The 25,235-nt window shown below is 34.5% G+C and overlaps 1 long non-coding RNA gene across 2 annotated transcripts; it reads left to right on the top strand.

Annotated features, from left to right (window-relative positions):
* Positions 1 to 17,006: 17,006 nt before the first annotated feature.
* LOC135778562 (uncharacterized) lies at positions 17,007 to 20,402 on the top strand. 2 transcript variants are annotated; one of them, XR_010544584.2, is made up of 4 exons: positions 17,007 to 17,270; positions 18,013 to 18,052; positions 18,178 to 18,325; positions 19,040 to 20,402. It is a non-coding gene; the product is annotated as an uncharacterized lncRNA (long non-coding RNA). The 2 variants fall into 2 exon arrangements; XR_012336231.1 differs by lacking the exon at positions 17,007 to 17,270 and having other exon boundaries at positions 17,296 to 18,052.
* The last annotated feature ends 4,833 nt before the right edge of the window (positions 20,403 to 25,235 follow it).

Raw genomic sequence — 25,235 nt, 5'->3', positions numbered from 1 at the left:
CTTTCAGCACCCTGTTGAATCAATGCCACATAGAATTAAGGTAGTTCTGAAGGCGAAAGGTGGTCAAACACAGTATTAGTATGGTGTTCCTAATAATCCTTAGGTGAGTGTATAGCAACTACTGTAGAAGATAATGCAGGACGAACACAATCAGGGCTGGGTTTCCTGATAAAGATTGAACTTAGGACTTAAGAGCGCTTAACGAACATTCATTGATCATTTACGTGCGTTTTCCAAAGATGCTGGGCTAAGTCCTACTTACGAGTCGCTATCCGTTTGTTAAGTGCTGAAATGTCCCCAATAGATTGACTTGAATTTTAAGCAGAAGCTTGTTTAGGCTAATGATCTTCAGCCGATGTGCACTATTTTTTAAATAATATTTGTCATTATTGTTCAATGACTTTTTAAATGTTTTAATAATTTGTGCATAATGAAATATTCTTTTGCGTATTTAGTTAGGACTCGTCCCACTACGAAATGCCTTTTGCATTTTATATTATAGTTTAGATTATTATTATTATTTGTTTTTTTTCTATGTTTATTTATTATTAGGGATTATTGCATTGTACCGTAAATATTTATTTGGTTTCTTTAATCAGACGCCATTTCCCTTCAAAACTATTTTTTACTGTAGATGAATTATAGCAGCAATTGGTAGGAACCATTTATCAATTTGCCAAAATTGTACCAAAATTGTACCAAATACATTTTCCTATTTATTAATTGATCTTCAGTCATTTAAATTAGATTTCTCAATTGAATTTATATTAAATTAATTTTAACAAATAAACAAAGAAGAACCCATTAAATAAATATACATTTAAAACATTACATTATCGTCATTGCAGGAGTGCATTTTGCTGGTTGTCCTGCAGGTGACCTTGTAACTTGTTGTCTTACGATGCACTTACGAATGAACGATTACTCCAGAGCACTCGTAGATCTACGATGATTTTCAAGTGCTTAAGTTACGAAGCTTTTGGGAAACGGCCCGTAATTCTAAGATGATTCGTACGATCGTTTTTACGATCTACTTAGCCTTACAATCCTTTTGGGAAACCCGTCCCTGATCGGTTATAAAACTTTATCTAATGCCTCTTCTAATACAATGTCTACAATGACCAGAACAACATTGTTGTCTTGGCAATTTTCCTAGTAAGAGACAGTGAACCTTTTAAATGTTTTTATTTCTTGCAAGAAAGGTCTACAACTACGGTCTATACAGAGTGGCTGCAGAATGTGACAAAAAAGTATTTCCTTAGCAAATCCTTTTATAGATTGAATACCCCTCATTAATCACCAATAATATTCAATATTTATGTTCACAACCATTTACGGGGTTGTTTTTCTTATAATCTAAGGATCTACCGGCCAGTGGCTGCTTGAACACATTTGACCACATGCACAAAATGCGCTTTTGACTACCTCTGAATGTGGTCGAAAGTGGACGAGCTCAAAACGTTTCACACCCCATTTACAACTATTTGAGGCTACACTCGGCATTAACATGCGTTTTCGTCGATCGGATCACAAGTGGACGACGTTAATGCCAGGTGTAAACGGTGTTCAAAACGTTTTGAACGAGTCCACTTTCAACCACTTTTAACCACATTCAGAGTTTGTGTCCATATAAACTCATAATTACTCCTGCTTGGGTTTGAATGACAGCAGAGAGACTCGCCCACCGTCTCACAGACCACCCCCTCACAGTATTCAGGACAGAAGCGGTCGAAAGTGGACAAAAGAGACGGATTTAAATACCACGTGTAAACGTAATGTGTCTCTCTCGTCCACTTGTGATCCGATCGATGAAAACACATCTTCATACCAAGTGTAAACAGCCCCTTTAATGTCGTCCACTTGTGATCCGATTAACCAAAACGCATCACCAGGTGTAAACAGCTTCTAAAAGAACACAATGTAGCATACTGTCCTATGCCTCCTTTGCTAAAATCCTAAAGTAGTAACTATGTTAGTAGTATACTAAGTTTATACATAAGCATGATACAGTTGCTTCATACTTAAAGGGATAGTTCACCCAAAAAATGAAAATTCTGTCATTATTTATGACTCTTATGTTGTTAAAAACCCGCATACATTTCTTTGTTCTGATGAACACAGAGGAAGATATTTTGAAGAATGTTGGTAACCAAACCGGACCCCATTCACATTTATACAGGTTTGTAACAACATGAGGGTGAGTATGATGCCTGAATTTTCATTTTTGGGTGAACTATCCCTTTACTAGAATTCAAGCTAGAATTACTGGAACTCAGAAAACATACTGTAATATGAAACACTGATGATAAATAGGAAAAAACAACATACAGTATCTTCCACAATAATAAATATAACTTAATTTGGAAAACATAAAAGCCAGGCCAACCAGTACTATATTTAATAATAGTTAAAAAAAAGTATGATTGTCATTAATTTTTCTTCTCTCTTTTTACTCTAATATTATGGAAAATGTGAGAATGTACTGTATTTATATAGCGCTTTCACAGACCAATGGCCATCCAAATGCTTTACAAGTTCTGCCTCACATTCACCCATTCACACACTCATTCATACACATTCATACACATATTGTAAGATTTACGCAATGGGAAACAAATAAAACTAAGGTCTTGGCTATAAATATTCTCTGGGAAATGTTAGATGCTTTCAGAAAAATCTGTGGTTTTGATGCTGTTTAGGTCAAGCAGGCACCGTTATTTATATAATAAAAATTGGATTATTATTGTGCATGCTTTAAAGTCACTTAAACTGAACCTATAGAGTTGTGGTCTCTTGTGGTTGGAGAGCTGAACAGTCGTCGGTTAGCTGTTCACTATTTTTATAAGTCCACTGATGTTTGTTCAGACCTCAAAACAAGTACATGTACAATCTACTATTTATAATTATGATATTTTATATGATATATCACACATCAAAACTATAGCAACAAAAATAATAACTTAATTTTTCATTATGTCCATTTTCTGGAATACTTTAGTAGCCTATGTTTATTAAGCAGTTTTTTTATGTTGTAATGTTTGCAAAAGCCCAACCCTCCCTTAACCCACAGTCACTTGCACCAGAAACGAAACTGTGTACTGCTTTCAAGATTAAACTATAAGAAAATCTTCATCTGATTCTCACACTGACAGCAGAAAACGAAACATCTTTTCTTAATGTGTCTGATGTTCTACATGAACATATAAAACTCAGAGCAGTGAGTAGCAGGGTTTATACTCTAAAGACATCCAGTGCAAATCAGAGACATGACCTTTTATTTTGTTTTAATATTTAAAGGTGCAATTTGTAAGATATTTGCAGTAAAATTTTCAAAAACCACTAGGCCAGTGATATGTATTTTGTCCAGCTGATTACTATCAATATCTGTAATGTTTTCAACTACTTGTAAATCGTGAGAAAATTTCCATTCAAAACATTGACACGGGGCAGTGCAGTCTCCTGTCAATGACGTTAATATCCATGTGACCCTTTATCACCGCCTTTAAAAACCACATGACAACAGTGGTCGAGTTCGAAAAAATAAAATGGTGGCCAAGGAAGCGACTGGAGCACAAATTTACGTATATTTTCACTTTTTACACATTTTAATTGCATTTAGCGAGAAATTAGTATTGTAGTTTTCAAATATGTGATTAGTTATCACAAAGGCGCTCTCTGTTTATATTTCAAACACGCTGCCTTTGAAGTGCTTCTGAAAGCATTTCTCTGAGCTGCCTTCATGCCTCCGAAGTCATTTCCTCATGAGGCAGCGCGGCAACGAGTCACTGCCTTGAGTTTTGGATGCAGACAGTGTCGTGGACAAATGCGGAACTATGCGTTAGCGCCTGTCGGGCTACGCGCTTGCTTATGGACTTATGGACTTATCTTTACCGTCTCCCGCTGGTACGTACGGGCCAACCAAACGACCCAAGAAGAGTTTGGAACAAAACGAGAGAGGATCAATTTGGTGTTGCATTATCTGGATAGAGAGAGCTTCACGGCAACATTTAACTAGACAGAGATTCTGATCCTGCTTGTGTTTTATGCGATGGGTGAGTTGCTATTATATTGATCACAACATTAGTGTGTAGATTGTAATCAGTGCGTCTTCCCGCGGACGATATGCACATCAAGAGGTATTATTGTACAGCAATATAAATGGTCATTTTAAGACACTTCACAATAAGATTTGTACTGTCAATACATTATGTGAAAAATCATAGATTGTAAGTTGAAAACTTAATTCTTTGCTGTGTTAACCACCGAATTTGGACTAATACTGTAATATCTATGACTAACAATTTAGTTTTGAACATCACATATAAACTTACATTTTGAAATAAATGATGTCATTAAACGCAAAATTTATAAGACTTGATTACCTTATCAGTCAACGTGATATCTCGTTCGCGTCTGATTGATGGCCATCAGCGGTTGAGTTAAAGACTACAAATCCCATAATTCCACGCTGCTTCAGAGCGTCATTAAACAACATCATTGTTATTGATTTGATCCGGCACCATCTAGCGGTGCAGATAATACAAATTGCATCTTTAAGTTTGACCTATTTGGTGTACATACAGAAGCTTATATTGTAAGACTACATTATTAGTCTGGATTTCATTCTAAAGTAGTGATTATAACAAAAACACAGCCAGCAAGAAGTAGATGAAATGTATTTACAGCACATTATCTTTGTTAATTTGTGTTCGATTTGACAGAAATAATCAATCTGAGTGTCAGTGTGGGAAAGGACGTCTATCTTGTGTCTAAACACGAAGGGAATGTGAGGTGGAGTAAAGGCAGAGATTGACACAGAGTGGAAATTATATTTAAAGAAAAAGATGGAGAGGCAGGAAAACTAATTTCATATCCTCATAAGCGTTATAGTGTATTGGATGATTTATCACTACACATAAAGAGTGTTTCACTCTCAGACTCTGGAATGTATTACTGTAATGCAGCTCTGACTGTGAATCTGACAGTAACAGAACCAGGTGGTAATATGCTTTACATATTTAAAATATAATGTAAGCTGTACAAAATCACAACTAAAAGTACAATAGTCTTTTAATAATAACAGTATCCTCATTTTTACATATTTCACCTCATTTAAGCACAACTGGATGACAAAAGTTTCAATATAGCCACTTTTGTCTTTACCACTCATCACAATTTGAACAGATAAAATTTTTAGTTAGTAAGAAATGTAGTATAGACGGTTTCGGCAGTAACAACATAAACAAGCGGCTTTGTGGTCAACACGTAACTTCTGGTAAACTCCGCTAAGAATAAATAACAACAAAGTCTTTTTAAAGTAGTTTATTTATATAACAAGCAAAATAAACAACACGTAGATTACCTAGGAAACCAAAACATTTGTCATTTCCGATGAGGTATTTGTTCAAGAGTTCAGTTTAGCAACTAGTCAAAGCATTAAAAAACCTGAAACCGGAACTGCGACAAAGCACGTGTGTCCAATGAAGTTACATTTTTTGACAAATTAAGCTCTCTGCAATAAATCCACAGTGAGGCGAGTGAGTTGAGAACCCATGTGCAGTTAATTAATCCATAAGTGAGACAAACATAGACATATCCAGAAACTAGACTTGGCATGAACAAAACCATGACATGGCTTAAACTCACCTAACAGAAAGACTTTAACAAAGCTTGACAAAGACAATGGGAACATGAGGGCAATATGTAAGGGATAATGTAGAGGCAGCCGGTAGTTATTGGGAAATAAGCCCCGACAGTGTGATCAGGACCCGACGCTAAGCGGTCTTGGATATAAATATGTTCTGAGAAATGTTAGACGCTTTCAAAAAAATCAGTGGTCAGCAGGCACCATCATATGATAAAAATGTGATTATTATTGTGCATAGGTCACTTAAACTGAACCAATAGAGTTGTGGTGGTTGGAGAGCTGAACAGTCGTTGCTTAGCTGTACATTATTTTTTATAAGACCACTGACGTTTGTTAAGACCTTAAAACAAGGGAAGTACATTTACAACTATTGACTCCTTTATTATTTATTATTATGATATTATATTATATATGATATATCACCAAACCTAAAACTATAGCAAACAAAAAGTTTATTTTACATTTTCAGTATGTGCATTTTTTGCAGTAATTCAGTATGTTTATTAAAGTTATATGAAAATTAGTTTTTTAATTGTCGCAATGTTTGCAAAAGCTGACCCCTCCCTTAATCCAGAGTCACTTGCACCAGACACGCATCTGTGTATATATGTACCGCTTTCAAGCTTAAACTATAAGCAAATCTTCATCTGATTCTCACACTGACAGCAGAAAATGAAACATCTTTTCTTAATGTGTCTTCTGTTCTACATGAACATACACACAACTCGGAGCAGTGAGTAGCAGGGGTTTATACTCTAGAGACTTTACATCCAATGCAAATGAAAGACATGACCTTGTTAATTTGTTTTAATATTTTAGTTTCACCTACACTGTAAAAAAAATTATACGCTTGATTGAATATAGAGCATCACTTTTGCATCCACTTTTTAAAGTTAGTTTTACTTGCATAAATTGCTTTAAATTCCATGTAATCCTTACATAAAAAAATGGATGCAAAAATGATGCTCTATATTTTAATTAAATCCAGCCTTTAATTTTTTCAGTGTATTTGGTGTAGCCTACATACAGAAGCTTAAGACTACATTATTATCTGAATTTCATTGTAAAGTAGTGATTATAACAAACAAAAAGCCAGCAAGAAGTAGATGAAATGTATTTACAGCACATTATCTTTGTTCATTTGTGTTTGTTTTGACAGAAATATTCAATTGCAGTGTCACTGTGGGAGAGGGCGTCAATCTCGTGTGTAAACATGAAGGGAACGTTACATGGGGTAAAGTCAGAGATGGAACAAGAGTGGACATTCTCACTAAAGAAAAAGATGGAGAGACAATAAAACTAATTTCAGATCCTCATAAACGTTATATTTTATTGGATGATTTATCACTACACATAAAGAGTGTTTCACTCTCAGACTCTGGAATTTATTACTGTAATGCAGCTCCAACTGTGAATCTGATAGTAACAGAAGCAGGTAAGTGTTCATGATTCAATTATCACCTGATCTTACATAAAAACATTATTATTTAAAGAGGTGGTGATTTTGTATGAATTTGTAACATTAGAAAACAGCAAGGATGAAGCTCCACCCTTGACCCCACCTCTGAACACAAGCATCAATAGAGTGAAAGCAGATCATACACAAATGTACAAAGGAGATTTCACAAATAAATACAAAGTAGCCACCAGTTTGCTAAAATGTAAAGTAATTCCAAATTGCTGTGATATTGTATCGCAAACCTTAATTATAATGATTTAATACAAACATGTATTCCAGATTGTGCTTGTGTTAAAACATATAAGTTTTACCCCTATTCATTTACTTTATTAAAACAATCAGAAAATACATAAAGATGCTTTACATGATAAAAACAAAACAAATCCCTTAATTCATAAGTTTGTGTGCTGTATTTGTTTAGATTCAACCACATCCAACGAACCAGGAGCCACCACACCAACACCAGGTTTACTTAAATATTTATTAGCAAATTTATTAGACCACCTGTATCAAAGACCATCCAGCATTGTGAAGCGCTTTAACGTGGACTCTCAACTTTTCAGACAACGTTTCACCATTTTGAACATTAGTGATGGATGTCAAACTGAATTTGTGCTTGTATACCCAAATCTAAGGCGGCACATTCAACTTCCCTCAGAAGTCAGAAATTATTTAAGTAAAACATTCAACAATTCAACCTTTTTTTAGTCTGTTTCATTGGATGCACACGTGTTTTTGCGGTTCCTCACCTGGCCCAAAGTTAAAGGAACAGTATGTAAGAAATTTATATCAATTAATCATAAAATGGCCCTGATATGTCACTAGACATTAAGAAATCATTTTCATAACAAATACTTATATCACTGACAACAGTGGTCTGGCCAGGATATTGTCATTTAAAAAGTGGAGTTGTAGCCCTCAACTGATGTTTATGTTGTCATTTTGTGTTTTTGCCATCAGCTGTGTGATTGCAGTACCAGTTTTGACCACAATCCTACATACTGTTCCTTTAACTTCCGGTCTGTGTTTATTTAATGGTCTGGCTAGTGGGTAAACTGACCTCTAGAACAAATACCTTATCGAAATTAACAACTGTTTTGGTTTCATAAACATGAGGAGAGACGGCGAGCTTGGATCACAACTGTGCGAAGAGAGGTTTGGCAGCAGATCTGTAGTTAACATAATACTGTGGTAAATTAAATTATAGCACAACATTTTTTTCGTAGCACATATATGGTGCACTGTACAGTAGGGCTGTGCCAATACATCGCGTTCCCCATTAAAAAGACCTGCTTGAAATCGATACTGAATCGCAAGGGTCCGATTCTGTGTTTCATGCACAGCTTGTGCGTGTACTACGGCTCTGTGAGTAGGAAGTCCTTATCAATCTAAAATCACTATGAGTTTGAGTCGTTTATAACGTGCATTTAAAAAAGCAACACTCGCCAAACACAATCATTCAAAATATTTTTATTATCATGAAAATACCTGAAACAATCTGAAGAACAGCAATATAAATATTCCTTTAGACATTTCCTGGAATAGTGTTTGATATACTACTTCTTCTGTGGCACAAATGGCGTTTCTACACGAGAGCGCCCCCTGGCTTTTGGATGTGGCGGCATTTCACCGTAATTCATTCATTGAGAAAACGCGCATTTGCACGATTAATCAGCATAGCCCTACTGTACAGCCAATTGTTTATGACATTTGTTTTATATTTCATTACATTCATGACAAGCAGGAAGTTTTTAGAATTACTTAATTACTTAAACAATAATGATTTTACATATTTAATATTAAAGACCTACCTGTTGCCATGCTTGCCCGTTTAAAGGCTGTAATCTCAACCCTTGACTGCGATTGTAATGTATACCACCGACTCTCGCAGTCGTCTGGGGTCCGCGACACAAGCAGGAATGCTGCATTGATCTGCAAACAAATCCTCTCCCATGTCTCAAACTTAGTTTTGCTTTATCCCAGTTTCTTTTTTCCAGGACCAACTGCGCCAGTTACTGATCATTAACTGATCCTGCGTCCAGATGGGCTTTCTTTTCTGTTTTGGCGAGTTCATAATCCACCGTCAATTAACTATTACATTAGGCTACTTCAATAGGAGCAACATTCCTTGCTTTACAGTAAATAGTCTATTTAGGCTAATAGGATGTCAATTAACCAATCATGTGTTAATGCAAATGTCGTTTTTCATTATTAGGCAATTGGCGGTTTTCAGTAAGGTATTAGGCTACCTTGATTTAATTGAATTTAATTCAATTTTTCTCTCTCTCTCTCTCTGCCTTTTTAGAATTACACTTCACTGGGGCCTGCAAACATGTCATTATATATGCATTACGATGGCGTTACTATTATTATTTTGTGTAGGACACAGACATATTTCGTTATTCCATGATTTGGTGCATCTCTGCAATCCCCGTGATCATTGCGAGGAAGCTCGTGCATGAGAATTGATGTCATCCATATCAACGAAGACTCGCTCTTAGTTTAGGAGTTATCATTTTTCCTTACTAAGAGTAGGTCTGAAAGGCGTTGTGAATAACTTTTATGAGAAATCTCCTAGCTAAAATCTTTTAGTGCGATTTAGGAGTACTCTTAGTGGTAAGATAAAATGCTTTGTGAATATGGCCGGCCCCTGGTCTGTTAGCAAAACGTCTTTATATAATGCTTTTTTAAATGTCTACAATGAGCCAAACAACATAAGAACTTTAACATGATTTTTTTTTAAATCCAGGACTACTTTTTAATATATAGTTGAAGAACCTTAATTATGTTAATTCTTTTCTCTTTTCATACACTATCATTAGATCAAACTACAGATCCCAACAACAGAAAAACAGAAGGCACACCAACACAACAACACCCATCTGCTATGAATACTTTAAGACCTTTGGGTAAGAATAAAGCAAGCAGCCATTTAGAGGACACTGGGTCTCATTCACTAAGCATGCGTACACACAAATTTGTTCGTAAAATGTGCGTACGGACGTTTTAACTTACAAATCATGATTCAACAAAAACTTAAATGTATACAAAAACATAAGAACAACTTAGGCCACCCAATAATCATGAACAAGGAAAAAATATAAATGATATAACACAGATATATATTATAGGGTTCTTTTCCATCATGATCATTGCGCATGTGTGGTCTAAGTTGTTCTTACGTTTTTGCCAAACATTTAGAAGAAATTTTAGTAAGTTTTTGTTGAATCATGATATGTAAGTTAAAACGTTCGTACGCATTTACAAACAAATTTGTGCGTACGCATGCTGTTTGCTGATCAGATAGGCTAATATATATAATACAATTTAAGAAAAAACTATTTATGATTTATTTTATTCCTTTTTCATACACTATTATTACATCAAACTACAGGTTTCAGCCACAGTCAACCAGAAGGCAAAACACCATCACAAGACCCATCTGCCAAGAAATCTTTCAAATATTTTTGTATGAAAGAAATCAAGTAGCCATTTAGAGGACATTGTATACTTATCAGATTTACTACAAAAACTGTAATAATCATCTTATTTGATCCTGTCTGTGAAATCCAGGCTAAAATTGTAAAATCCTATATTGAGATTAGGAGTTTTAATGTTTGGTTTTAATAATTGATTTCACATTTCAAGCAATGACATGACCTTACTCAGTCAATATTAATATCTAGGTTATGATTCACAGAATGTTCTTTGCATTATATAGGATGATTTTATAGAAAACAGTAACTCGCAAATAAAGACTTTTGCTGGATTTTCACATCGAAGTGCATTAAATGTATTTTTTAGGAAAAGCATTTTCAGGTAAATGTGCTAATCAAAATATAGGCTATTCATTTGCATTTCTATGTTTATCAGTTTCACAGATCTTGTTCCCTATTGTTTTTTTGGGACAAAGATACAGTTTAACTAAAGCCTTTCTTTTTTTAAAGATGTTATTATAAGTGGTTATCAAGTGTTAGCAGGATCTGTGGTTGTGCTTCTGCTATTAAACATGTTTCCTCTTTGCAGGTGCCATTTTGCTTATAAACGTAAACATTTTAAACTACAAAATATTTTGTGTATTTGTTAGGTTTTGAGTGTTACATCTAATATTTAATAAAAATATAGGCCTACAGTATATCATACAAAATGTATCAGGAGCTTTCATTACCAGCAGCCTTTACTTGTTTTTTCCAGTGCGAAAAAATGCTGATTTTATTAATTATATTTTTCAAATATATTTGTCCAAAACATATTTGTATGAATATGTTTGTGTATATATGATATATTTGTATGAAACAAAGCAAGTAGTCATTGAAAGACACTATACTGTACATGCTTATCAGATTTACTAACTGTAAGAATCATCTTATTTGATCCTGTCTGTGAAATCCAGGCTAACGTTTTAAAATCCTATATTGAGATTAGAAGTTTCAAAGTTTGATTTCAATAAATGATTTCAAACACATATAAATTCAAAACATTAAACAGTGGAAAGTTAACAGTTAGGGGTTAATCAGGTGAATGTGTAACAGTTGTGTTTTCAGATGTTTCTTAAAAAGATTGTCAGGTAGAGGCTGTCAGCTTATTCGTTCAAAGAGGAACAGAGTGGATAAAAGCTTTTCAAAAGTGAGTGATAGAACTGAGTTGAGGTCCACACGCACATGCACATGCAGGTCCTACTAATTAATTCTCTCAAAATGTAACTATATAACTATTTTAATGTTCATCTACACATCAGTGACTTCATCTATAGCAACTACTGTGGAAGATAATGCAGGAAGAACACAATCTGCCCTGTTATAAAAACTTTATCTAATGCTTCTTCTAATACAATATTTACAATGACCAGAACAACATTATTATCTTGGCAATTTTCCTAGTAAGAGATAGTAGACCTTTTAAATGTTTTCATTTCTTGCAAAAAAGGTCTACGGTCTTACAGAGTGGCTGCACAATGTGAAAAAAGCATTTCTGTAGCTTATTCTTTTTTACATTAAGATCCCCTCACTAATCACCAATCATATTCAATATTTATGTTCATGGCCATTTATGGGGTTGTTTTTCTTATAATCTAATAATCTAGAGGCCAGTGGCTGCTCGAACACATTTGAACACGTGCACGTCTACACCACAAAATGTATTTTCGACTACCTCTGAATGTGGTCGAAAGTGGACGAGCTCAAATGTTTCACACCCTGTTTAACCTGTAGGCCTATTTAATGTCGTCCACTTGTAATCCGATCAACCAAAACAGGTGTAAACAGCCTCTAACAGAACACAATGTTCTGTCCTATGCCTCCTTTATTCAAATCCTGAAGTAGTAACTTAGTTATTAGTCTAATAAGTTTATGTGAAGCATGATACAGTTCCTTCCTACTTAAAGCTCTACTGTGTACTTTATTGAGTTAATTCTTAGCAAAAACCCATGTTTTCTTTCAAAAGTATGTGCTCATTCATGTGTAATTACTTCCCACCCACTAATCAAAGTATTCTCGTAAGTGTAGACTCTGCTATTTAAAATGCATACCGTCGAAGCGCTCTCTGGCTGAATCCATGTTGTGCCTCCATCTTTGAAATACATTCGCCGACGAGGGACATTCCTTAAATTCAAGCTCCGCCTTTCGCGCTTTCACTCTACACTCACGCTGGCCGATAGCTGAAGCCTCCGGAGGTTGCATGTGTAGGCGGTATACGTCATCAAGACAGTCTTATTTCAGAATATTAACAATTATAACGCTGACAATTATTCTTTGTTAATTGTAAATTGATGTAATATGCTTATGACTTGTGAATGTAATTCTCAGTTAATTTAATTAAACCAGGCTTGATGACGTATGCAGCCTACGACCTGCGTAGCTGAATCCTTCGGCTGCGACACCTGCAAACCGTGATGAACCTGCGATCTAATGCTTTGATTTGAAAGCCTGTTGAAGACATATTCTCGAGGACATTAAAACAAGTCGCCAAGGAAGCGAAACGGGGATTTTAAACGACAACGCGACAGGAAAAACATCAAGACCAAAGTCAATATTGGAGTTAGTTTTCCAAGATGGGGCTCAAGGGACACTGAAGTTGCTACTTTCTATCTTCTCCACAGGTAATTCAGCATATTCGTTTACATCGATACAGTGTACCGGTATGTTGTAAACTTGAAGTTTTATAGTTCCTTGGCTAACTTTAGCATGATTATGCATAACACTTGTTAGTGTAATTCGCGTCCATTTAAACCCATCATTACTCTCGCTCATGATTAAATGACAGGAGAGGGACTCGTCCACAGACCATCCCCTCAGTAATCTGGAGAGAAGCAGTCGAAAATGGACAAAAAGAGACGGATTAAAACACATATTTAATACCAAGTTTAACAGCCCCTGTGATATTTTTCCTCGCATCGATGAAAAAGGAGTGTCTGGCTACGTTTATGGTTGCTTTTTGTATGTGATTTTAAGCGGACATATCATGACAATCAGACTTTTTTCATGTTAAACATAAATCTGTGTGCTTTGATGGATCACAGGCAAAGGACATTGCAAATTGTTCATTTTTTTCATTGCTTTTGCTTTGTAGCTACTGGAAGACATGTTAACCTTGGCATGACACGGCCGGGCCACCGTACGAGTTAAAATGCATTCCGATTGGGGGGGGGGGGGGTTTGGGGGCTAGAAAGTAATATTCAGTTGGTTGTCATATAGACTTTCACCACTAGATGGGAGTAGATCTTACACAGTGGAGCTTTAATGGAACTCAAGCTAGAATTACTGAAACTTATAAAACATACTGAAATATGAAACAGTGATAAATAGAAGAAAAAAACATACAATATCTTCAACAATCATAAAAATAACTTAATTTGGAAAACCTAAAGGCCAGGCCTACCAGTACAATAATATAGTTAAAAAAATTTTGAAAGAAATGTGAGAATGTACTTCATTTATATAGCGCTTTCACAGACCAATGGCCATCCAAAGCCCTTTACAAGTTTTGCCTCAGATTCACTGATTCACACACTCATTCATACACATTCATACACATATTATAAGAATTATGCAACAGGGAAAAAAATAAAACAAAATATTTGGATATAAATATGCTCTGAGAAATATTAGACACTTTCAGAAAAAATCTGTGGTTTTGATGCTGTCATATGATAAAAATGTGATTATTATTGTGCATATAGATCACTTTAACTGAACGAGTTGTGGTCCCATGTGGTTGTAGAGCTGAACAGTCGTCACTTAGCTGTATACTATTTTTATAAGACCACTGTTGTTTATTCAGACCTCAAAACAAGGGAAGTACATGTACAACTACAGCCTCCTTTATTATTTATTATTATGATATTATATATGATCACCACACCTAAAACTACAACAAACAAAAATAAAACCTAATTTTTCAGTATGTCCATTTTCTGCAATAGTTTAGTATGTTTATTAAGCAGTTTTTGAAATGTCACAATGTTTTCAAAAGCTGACCCCTCCCTTAACCCACAGTCACTTGTCCAAGACACGCATCTTGTGTACATACTGTATGTACCGCTTTCAAGCAAATCTTTATCTGATTTTAACACTGACAGCAGAAAATGAAACATCTTTTCTTAATGTGTCTTCTGTTCTACATGAACATACACACAACTCAGAGCGGTGAGTAGCAGGGTTTTATACTCTAGAGACTTTACATCATTTGCAAATGAGAGACATGAGCTTGTTAATTTGTTTTAATATTTTAATTTCACCTATATTTGGTGTACATACAGTACAGAAGCTTATATTGTAAGACTACATTATTAGTCTGGATTTCAATCTAAAGTAGTGATTATTATAACAAATACAAAGCCAGCAAGAAGTAGTTGAAATGTATGTACAGCACATTATCTTTGTTCATTTGTGTTTGTTTTGACAGAAATATTCAATCGCAGTGTCACTGTGGGAAAGGACGTCTATCTTGTGTGTAAACATGAAGGGAAAGTTACATGGGGTAAAGTCAGAGATGGAACAAGAGTGGACATTCTCACTAAAGAAAAAGATGGAGAGACAAGAAAACTAATTTCAGATCCTCATAACCGTTATAGTTTATTGGATGATTTATCACTACACATAGAGAGTGTTTCAGCCTCAGACTCTGGAGTTTATTACTGTAATGAAACTCCAACTGTGAATCTGATAGTAACAGAAGCAGGTAAGTGTTCATGATTCAATTCTCACCTGATCTCACATAAAAACATTATTATTTAAAGAGGTGGTGATTTTGTATGAATTTGTAACATTAGAAAACAGCAAGCATGAAGCTTCACCTTTGACCCCACCTCTGAACACAACCATCACTGGTGTGAAATCAGATCGTACAAAAATGTACAAAGGAGATTTCACAAATAAATACAAAGTAGCCACCAGTTTGCTAAAATGTAAAGTAATTACAAATTGCTGTGATATTGTATCACAAACCTTAAATTATAATGAATAATAGAAATTCAAACATGTATGCCAGATTGCTCTACCACTATTAATTTACTTTATTGAAACAATGTTGTTTTCAGAAAATACATAAAGATGCTTTACATGCTATAAACCAAACAAATCCCTTAATTCATAAGTTTGTGTGCTGTATTTGTTTAGATTCAACCACATCCAACAACAGGCAAGCAGGAGCCACCACACCAACACCAGGTTTTCTCAAATATTTCTTGAATCTCTAAAGTTTTAGATATAGAGTTATAAAGTTCATACAGTTCATATGCAAAACCATTTAAGTGCATCTGACATGTTTTCTTGTATATAAGCTTTGAAGCAAAGGTATTTAATGAATGTATAGTAGGCTTATATGCCAAGAGCATTAATATCATCATTTCATTTTTGATGGAGGTGGCTTTAGCGGCTTTTGCATTTGAGCTCCTTATTTAATATAATATTTATAATTATTATATTAAGTAAAGCATTTATTTGAGTATGAGAATATATGTCATACTAAATCTTCTAATGTTACAAGTAAAAGACCTTCAGTTGTTTTTACAAAGATCCTTTTATTTGCCAATCAAATTCTTTAATTCACAAGTTTGTGTGTGTTTGCTGTATTAGAGACAACTACATCTAGCTACAGTCCACCAGGAGCCACCACACCAACACCAGGTTTACTCATATATTTTTTAACACATTTATTAAACCACTTGTAAATTTGTCTCAAAGACCATCCAGCATTGTGAAGTGCTTTAATGTGGACTCTCAACTTTTCAGACAGTACTCAGTGTTTCACCATTCTGATGAGTGAGGGATGTCAAACTGAATTCGTGCTTTTATACCCACATTTGAGGCGGCACATTCAACTTCTCTCAGAAGTCAGAAATTAATTAAGTAAAACATTCGACCATTAAAACTTATTTTATAGACAGTTTATAGGATGCACGCATGTTGTCGTAGTTCCTCATCTGGCCTGAAGTTAACTTCCAGTCTGTGTTTATTTAATGGTCTGGCTAGTGGGTAAACTGAACTCTTGAACAAATACCTTGTCGAAAATAACAAATGTTTCGGTTTCATAAACATGAGGAGAGACGGTGAGCTTGGATCACCGCTGTGCAAAGAGAGGTTTGGCAGCCGATCCTTTGTTTACATAATACTGTGGTAAATTAAATTATGGCACGAACGATTTTTTCGTAGTACATATATGGTGCACTGTACAGCCTTACCACCACAATATCACAGTTATTGTCAATATCAGTCTAATAGCGACACTCTAACATGACATTAATATTTCATTTTTAAAATATCACGGTTATTGACATATTGCGACAGCTCTAATATACACTGAAAAAAATGGACTTGGTGGGTCTTTGAATTTAAATAAAATAAACATGTATATGCAACACAAAATATTTATATTCCTTGTGTAAACATAATTTAATTGATTATGATGAAAATGTTTTGTTTGAATGTAAAATGAACACATTATTCTCACATTGATTAAAATTGATTGAATTGAATACTTAAAGCAATAAAATTGAGTTTGCACACAAAATGGCACCTCCTAAACAGAAGGTGGCAGTAACGCTCAATAAAAAGGACGTCAATCGCCATAAAAGAAGAATAAAGATCGTTTGTTTTGAAAGCCAAAATGAAGACAGCACAGCAGTCAGTCAGAAGAACTCTCTCAGACGGACACCACATTATTAAAGTAAGTTCTATTATTTATTTATGTTCACTTTATACGTGATACATCTTCACTAGATAGACAGTTTTTTTTTTACAATATGTAGCCATTGCAATGACTTGTAGTAAAAATGAGTTTGGAGGATGTTGGTGGAGTAAGTTAACTTTACAGTCAGTCAGTAAGTGTAAGGCTCATAAAGAAAAACAGCGTTTTAAAAATGTCAGCTGTATAACGTTATTTCACGTTTGGTAGTTTTATCCGAGTTGAAAACTGTCAGATTTGAGTTGACTTTTGAGGCACTTTTTACTCAGTTGTTCTATGGAAACGGTTCAGGACAAATAAAACGCTAACCAAACGTTATTCTGTCCAGAGTAACGTTATCCATGTAAGTAATTTACCAGATGATATCAATTGACTACATTAATAATGACATTGTATGAAACAAACTGTCTGCTTAATCAGATGAACAGACCCGCGTCAGTTATTCGTGACTTCACTACGCCACGAGCAACACTTGATTCAATTAGAAAAAGCTTTTTTTAAATGCCTCGCGTGACGTCTGGTATATTAACTGAAAAAATTGCTTTGAAGTGCCACACCTTAAAGCTGACGTTTTCAGAAGAGCACCTTGTTTTAAGATCTCATTTTGTCCAAAATTGCGTCCTATGACAGATATAATACTTATTTCATTATTGCTCTGTGTATGTGTGACCTTAATCATTTGAGGTTGTGTGTTGATTTCACCACTGAATATTTCCTCTTATAGGTCCATCATCCTTGCATGCGCTACACACTCAAAAGCATTGGTAAGTAATTCCTATCACTGTTTTACTGCTCTTAGGAGCTAAATCTTATTTTTGCAACTAATATACATGTATTATTCTTGACTCGCAGTACTCAAATATACAATGGTTGGTTAATTTGTTTTCAGATAAATGCTGAATTTAAAAGAATCACTACTGTCTTATGTTCCTGCGTGTCACCTGGACCTCCAATCCAAAAACCTGACGAAACTCTTCTATCAGAAAGGAGGACAGCTAGCAAAAAGACTTCAAACAATGAATGATCAAATGACAGAAGTAAGTAATATAGATTCATAGACATAAAAATGTGTAAACATTGTTGGAAGTACAGAAAATGTAGTATGTTTTAGTTACATCTTTTGGCACACGGGTCATTAAAACACCTGGGAAGATTTAAAGGGGTAGTTCACCCAAAAATAAAAATTCTCATCACTTACTCCCTATCATGTTGTTACAAACCTTTATAAATGTCTTTGTTCTGATGAACACTAAGGAAGATATTTTGAGGAATGTTTGTTCCCAAACCAATCATAAGCCCCATTCACTTCCATAGTGGGGAAATATAATACTATGGAAGTGAATGGGGCTCATGAACAGTTTGGTTGCAAACATTCCTCAAAATAAATGTCTTCCTTCGTGTTCATCAGAACAAAGACATTTATACAGGTTTATAACAACATGACAGTGAGAAAATGAGAATTCACTTTTGCTGTGATTGTCAGGTATGGTAGCACACACTCGAAATGTGGCCTCTTTATTTAACTCATTCCAGTCTAGTAAACGCGCACACACACCTGGAGCAGTGGACAGTGCAGCTGCCTTGCTTTGTAACCCATATATTTGTAACCAATTGTAATATGCTGTGGCAATGCACATGGGTCTGTATACTTACATTTATATTTGTTTGCATTGTACTAATTTCCAATGACACTTTTATTGTAACAGTAACTTTTTTCTGTTTCTTTAACTACATTTGTCTGTTTTGTACAGGGCATGGATGAAGTCAGCATCAGTGTGGTCATTTGAAGACACCACTGTTGGGATTTGTGCTCTCAAACAACATGCTTCTTGTGATGAAGAAGAGGATCTTTGTATAGTCCTGGAAGGCATGAAGGTGTTGCAACATCGTGCCATGTTGTTTGAGCTGATGTATGCCTTAAACCTGAGCTATCCTGATCTCTGCTTTATTTTTGAAGAAATCCAAAAGATTTTAATGGAACTGCATTGAGCGTAACTTTAACGAACCGTTTCTTTCAGTGAAAGGATCAGAAAGACTGTGCTGCTCATTTATGTTCTTTTTATTTATCAGTTTTAAGTGTTTTTTCTTATTAAAACATTAACCGTTTGCTGCTCAGAGTTGATTTTGGAAATGGTTGTTGTATTTTGTTTTTGTTGAATCTTTGATTATCAGTTTATACAAATGCTTTAGCTCTGACTTTCTGAAGGATTGATATTTTCCAGTTTGTAAATCCATTTAAAAAATAATAGTACTTACTGTTTTGCATGTCTCTTTGGAATGCAGTGTTTGTGCTTTAGCACTTCTAAATCTACTGTGATAGTAACTATTTTAAACATTTGGGTCAGTTTTACAGATGGGGCTTTTTCTAGTCCCAGACTTTTGCAATGCCTTAATTTGAAAACATATTGCACTGACATATCTTGACATATATCAGTGCCATTGTTTTGTCTCAAGATGTACTCCAGTGTTGTTTTTGTAAGGTAGGTTTGTTTGTAAACTTTTTTTGTAAAAAATATCCTAATATAACTAGGGCCTAGTCATGGCTTAATCCACAACCTGTCTGGGAAATTGCCCCTTTGTATGTACTGCATGTGCTGATTGTTGTAATAGTTATTGACTGTTGTTGAATTAATGTGTAGTGATTTAAATGAATTGATGATCTGAAAGCAGTGGTTTGCCTCAATATCACTAAACATTTGTTCAAAACTCTTTGCTTTTTATGCCAATGCAAATGTATTTTGTATTTAAAAAAGAAATAAATAACATTTGGATAATTATGGGTGATTATTCTGGTGCCAGAGACATAATGAAATTGCTTTAGAGTTACATAATCCCATAATATAAGCATTAAAAAAGCATGTTGGAATTACAGATGAAAATCTAGTCCCCTTACATAATAAAATTACTTAAACATTACAAAATAAATGTGTTATAGTAAAGAGAAATAGCACTTTGAGTCAACATATTTATATTAGACTACTTAAAACAATTAAAATGTTTTGGTCTGACACATAAAAATTAAATGAGGAAAATTATGTTGGTTTTACACAATCGGATTATGTGGGACCGATGTACACATTAAAATTACGTAAATTGAAAGGATTTTTTTTTTCAGTGTAGAGCCCTGTTCCCTGTGCTGAACTGTTTTGAGAGAGGCAGAAAGTATTTTAGCTTTGCTTCATAATTCCTACCCTAATTTCAGACAACCTATCAATATTAAGCTTTATATTGAGCTTAATAAACATACAGTTATAATGACATTTTTTACTTTTGCTCTTTTCAGTGATCTCTACAACTCAACCAACTCAATCTTACTCCAGCCATTCAACATTTAACTCAACAAAAGGTATTGTTTGATCAAATTGTTTGTGTTTGTTGATCAAATAGATTACTATTGTGACTTCATGGACTTTTTGTGGTCATGAGTTATATCCTGGTTATTTGCAATGATGTCTCAGTTGGAAAAAACCCATCAATTAATTCATGACAATAACATTTTCCCAATGTATGCTGCTACATGTCATCAGGGGCCTCATAAGTTGGGGGAAAAGGGTGAATGAGTACATAGGGCCCTGGCATGTGAGGGGCCCTCGACAATCATTTTATAATCGTAATTAACGGTATATAAATCACTTTAATCCTTGGGAAGAATAAAGCAAGTAGCCATTTAGAGGACACTGGGTCTCATTCACTAAGCATGCGTACGCACAAATTTGTTCGTAAAATGTGTGTACGGATGTTTTAACTTACAAATCATGATTCAACAAAAACGTTTATACTACCATTAATTTTAAATGTATACAAAACTTAGACCACATGTACCCAATAATCATGAACAAGGAAATAATATAAATTATATAACACATATATATATTATAGGCAGAGCTGGACAGTAACCGAGGACATTTACTTGAGTACAGTACTTAAGTACAATTTTGAGGGATCTGTACCTTACTCGAGTATCATTTTTGGGGAATACTCACGACTTTACTCAAGTACATTTGAGAAGTAAATATTGTACTCTTTACTCCACTACATTTCTATCCATAACTGTAAGAACTCATTACTTCTTCTAAAAAAAAGGAGAAGAAAAATCTTGGAAACCCTCAATTTCTTGTTTCCTTCTCTTAAACGTGATTGGATTGTGCAGGCCCCACTGATTGGGACAGCCTATCAGCAATCACCTTCAGCTTTCCGCCAAAGTCACCATAGTCAAATTTAGATAAGAGACGAAACCATGGACGAAACAATGGATGAAGACGCAGCAGGTCCATCTATTAGACTATTTAAATTTTCTAAACAAGTTAATGATAGTTTTCGCTTCAAGTGTTTGCCGTGTTTACCAAAACAAAACTTCATCACCACCTAAAAAAATTCAATATCAATCATCTCAAGTGGTTCAACGTGCAGTGTGGGAGTAGTAATGCAATATTTAGAAAATGTACTCTTGATACTCAAGTACTTTCAAAAAACAAGTACTTCAGTACTTTTACTTAAGTAGACATCTACTTTATTTGTACTTGAGTAAAATTAAGCCAGGGGTATCTGTACTTTTACTCAAGTAATGAAGCTGTGTACTCTGTCCGCCTCTGGTTATAGGACAAGGAAAATATATAATTGATTTTAACACAGATATATATAAGGGGTTCTTTTTCCTTATTCACAATTATTGCGCACGTGTGGTCTAAGTTGTTCTTACATTTTTGCAAACATTTAGAAAGAAATTTAAGTATGAAACTTTTTGTTGAATCATGATAAGTTAAAACGTCCGTATGCACATTTTACGAACAAATTTGTGCGTACGCATGCTGTATGCTGATCAGATAGGCTAATATAATACAGTTTAAGAAATAACTATTTATGATTTGTTTTTTTCCTTTTTTATACACTGTCATTAGATCAAACTACAGGTTTCAGCCACAGTCAACCAGAAGACAAAACACCATCACAAGACCCATCTGCCAAGCGATCTTTCACACGTTGTTGTATGAAAGAAATCAAGTAGCCAGTCTGAGGACACTGTATGCTTATCAGATTTACTACAAAAACTGTAAGAATCTTATTTGATCCTGTCTGTGAAATGCAGGCTAAAATGTTAAAATCCTTTATTGAGATTAGAAGTTTCAAAGTTTGATTTCAATAATTGATTTCACATTTCAAGCATTGACATGACCTTACTCATTCAATATTAATATCCAGGTTATGATTCATACAATGTTCTTGGATGATTTTATAGAAAACAGTAACTCACAAATAAAGACTTTCGCTGGGTTTTCACATCGAAGTGCAATAAATGTTTTAGGAAAAGCATTTCAGGTGAATGTAGTAATCAAAATATATTCATTTGCATTTCTATGCGTTTGTTTATCAGTTCCACAGATCTTGTTCCCTGTTGTTTTTTGGTACAAAAGATACCGTTTAACTAAAGCCTTTCCTTTTTTAAAGATGTTATTATAAGTGGTTATCAAGTGTTAGCAGGATCTGTGGTTGTGCTTCTGCTATTAAACATGTTTCCTCTTTGCAGGTGCCATTTTGCTTATAAACGTTAACATTTTAAACTACAAAATATTTTATGTATTTGTTAGGTTTTGAGTGTTTAAATCTGCATTTATATTTAATAAAAGTATAGGCCTACAGAATGTATCATGAGCTTTCATTACTAGCAGCCTTTACTTGTTTTTATTTTTTGGGTTTTCAGTGCAAAAAAATGCTGATTTTATAAATTTTATTTTTGAAATATATTTGTCCAAAACATATTTGTATGAATATGTTTGTGTATATATGATATATTTGTATGAAAGACAGCAAGTAGTCATTGAAGGACACTATACATGCTTATCAGATTTACTAACTGTAAGAATCATCTTATTTGATCCTGTCTGTGAAATCCAGGCTAACGTTTTAAAATCCTATATTGAGATTAGAAGTTTCAAAGTTTGATTTCAATAATTGATTTCAAACACTTATAAATTCAAAACATTAAACAGTGGAAAGTTAACAGTTAGGGGTTAATCGTGTGAATGTGTAACAGCTGTGTTTTCATATTTTTCTTAAAGATTGTGTTGGACTCAGCAGCTCGGGTAGAGGCTGGCAGCTTATTAGTTCAGAGAGGAACAAAGTGGGTAAAAGCTTTTAAAAGTGAGTGATAGAAGTGAGTTGTGGTCCACACGCACACGCACATGCAGCTCCTACTGATTAATTCTCTCAAAATGTATTCAAACTATTTTAATGTTCATCTACACATCAGTGACTTCATCTATCGCAACTACTGTTGAAGATAATGCAGGAAGAACACAATCTGCACTCTAAAAAACAAACGGTGCTATATAGCACCAAAACAGTTGCTTTGGATCGTAACGATATAGAACCATTTTTAGTGCCATATAGCACCGGTGAAGAACCAGTGAAGCACCAGTGAAGCACCTGTGTAGAACCATATAGTGCTATGTAGAACCATATGTGGTGCTATATGGCCCCTATATGGTTCTACACTGGTGCTTCACTGGTGCTTCACTGGTGCTTCACTGGTGCTTCACTGGTGCTTCACTGGTTCTTCACCGGTGCTATATGGCACTAAAATGGTTCTTCTATCGTTACGATCCAAAGCAATTGTTTTGGTGCTATATAGCACCGTTTGTTTTTTTAGAGTGTGGTTGGTTATAAAAACTTTATCTAATGCTTCTTCTACAATGTTTATAATGACCAGAACAACATTATTGTCTTGGCAATTTTCCTAGTAAAAGACAGTAGACTTTTTAAATGTTTTCATTTCTTGCAAGAAAGGTCTACGGTCTTACAGAGTGGCTGCAGAATGTGACAAAAAATTATTTCCTCAGCATATCCTTTTATACATTGAGTTCTCCTCATTAATCACCAATCATATTCAATTTTTATGTTCACAACCATTTATGGGGTTGTTTTTCTTATAATCTAATAATCTAGCGGCCAGAGGCTGCTCGAACACAATTGACCACATGCACAAAATGCACTTTCGACTACCTCTGAATGTGGTCGAAAGTGGACGAGCTCAAAATGTTTAATGTATTTAATGTTGTCCATTTGTGATCTGAACAACCGAAACGCATCATCAGGTGTAAACAGCCTCTAACAGGACACAATGTACTGCCCTATGCCTCCTTGGCTCAAATGCTAAAGTAGTAACTAAGTTAGTAGTTTAATAAGTTTATACATAAGCATGATACAGTTGCTTCAGAATTCAAGCTATAATTACTGGAACTCAGTGTAATATGAAACAGTGATGAATAGGAAAAAACAACATACAGTATCTTCTACAATAATAAAAAGAACTTAATTTGGAAAACATAAAAGCCAGGCCAACCAGTACAATATTTAATAATATAGTAAAAAAAAATATATGATTGTCATTAATTCTTCTTCTCTCTTTTTAACTCTAATATTATGGTAAATGTGAGAATGTACTGCATTTATATAGCGCTTTCACAGACCAATGGCCATCCAAATTTGCTTTAGTTTTGCCTTACCTTCATGCACTCATTCATACATATTCATAGAAATATTGTAAGAATAACGCAACGGAATTTTTTTTTACTAAGGTCTTCGATATAAATATGCTCTGAGAAATGTTAGACGCTTTCAGAAAAACCTGTGGTTTTGATGCTGTTTAGGTCAACAGGCACTGTTACTCATATGATAAAAAAGTGATTATTATTGTGCATATAGGTCACTTAAACTGAACGAGTTGTGGTCTCATGTGGTTGGAGAGCTGAACAGTCGTCACTTAGCTGTACACTATTTTTATAAGACAAGTGTTGTTTGTTCATACCTCAAAACAAGGGAAGTACATGTACAACTACAGGCTCCTTTATTATTTATTATTATTATATTATTATATATGATATATCACCACACCTAAAACTGTAGCAACAAAAATAAAAACTTATTTTTCAGTATGTGCATTTTCTGCAA

This window comes from Paramisgurnus dabryanus, chromosome 2 (genome assembly GCF_030506205.2).
Source record: "Paramisgurnus dabryanus chromosome 2, PD_genome_1.1, whole genome shotgun sequence".
NCBI classification, from domain to species: domain Eukaryota; kingdom Metazoa; phylum Chordata; class Actinopteri; order Cypriniformes; family Cobitidae; genus Paramisgurnus; species Paramisgurnus dabryanus.
This window is presented reverse-complemented; position numbering and strand designations above follow the sequence as displayed.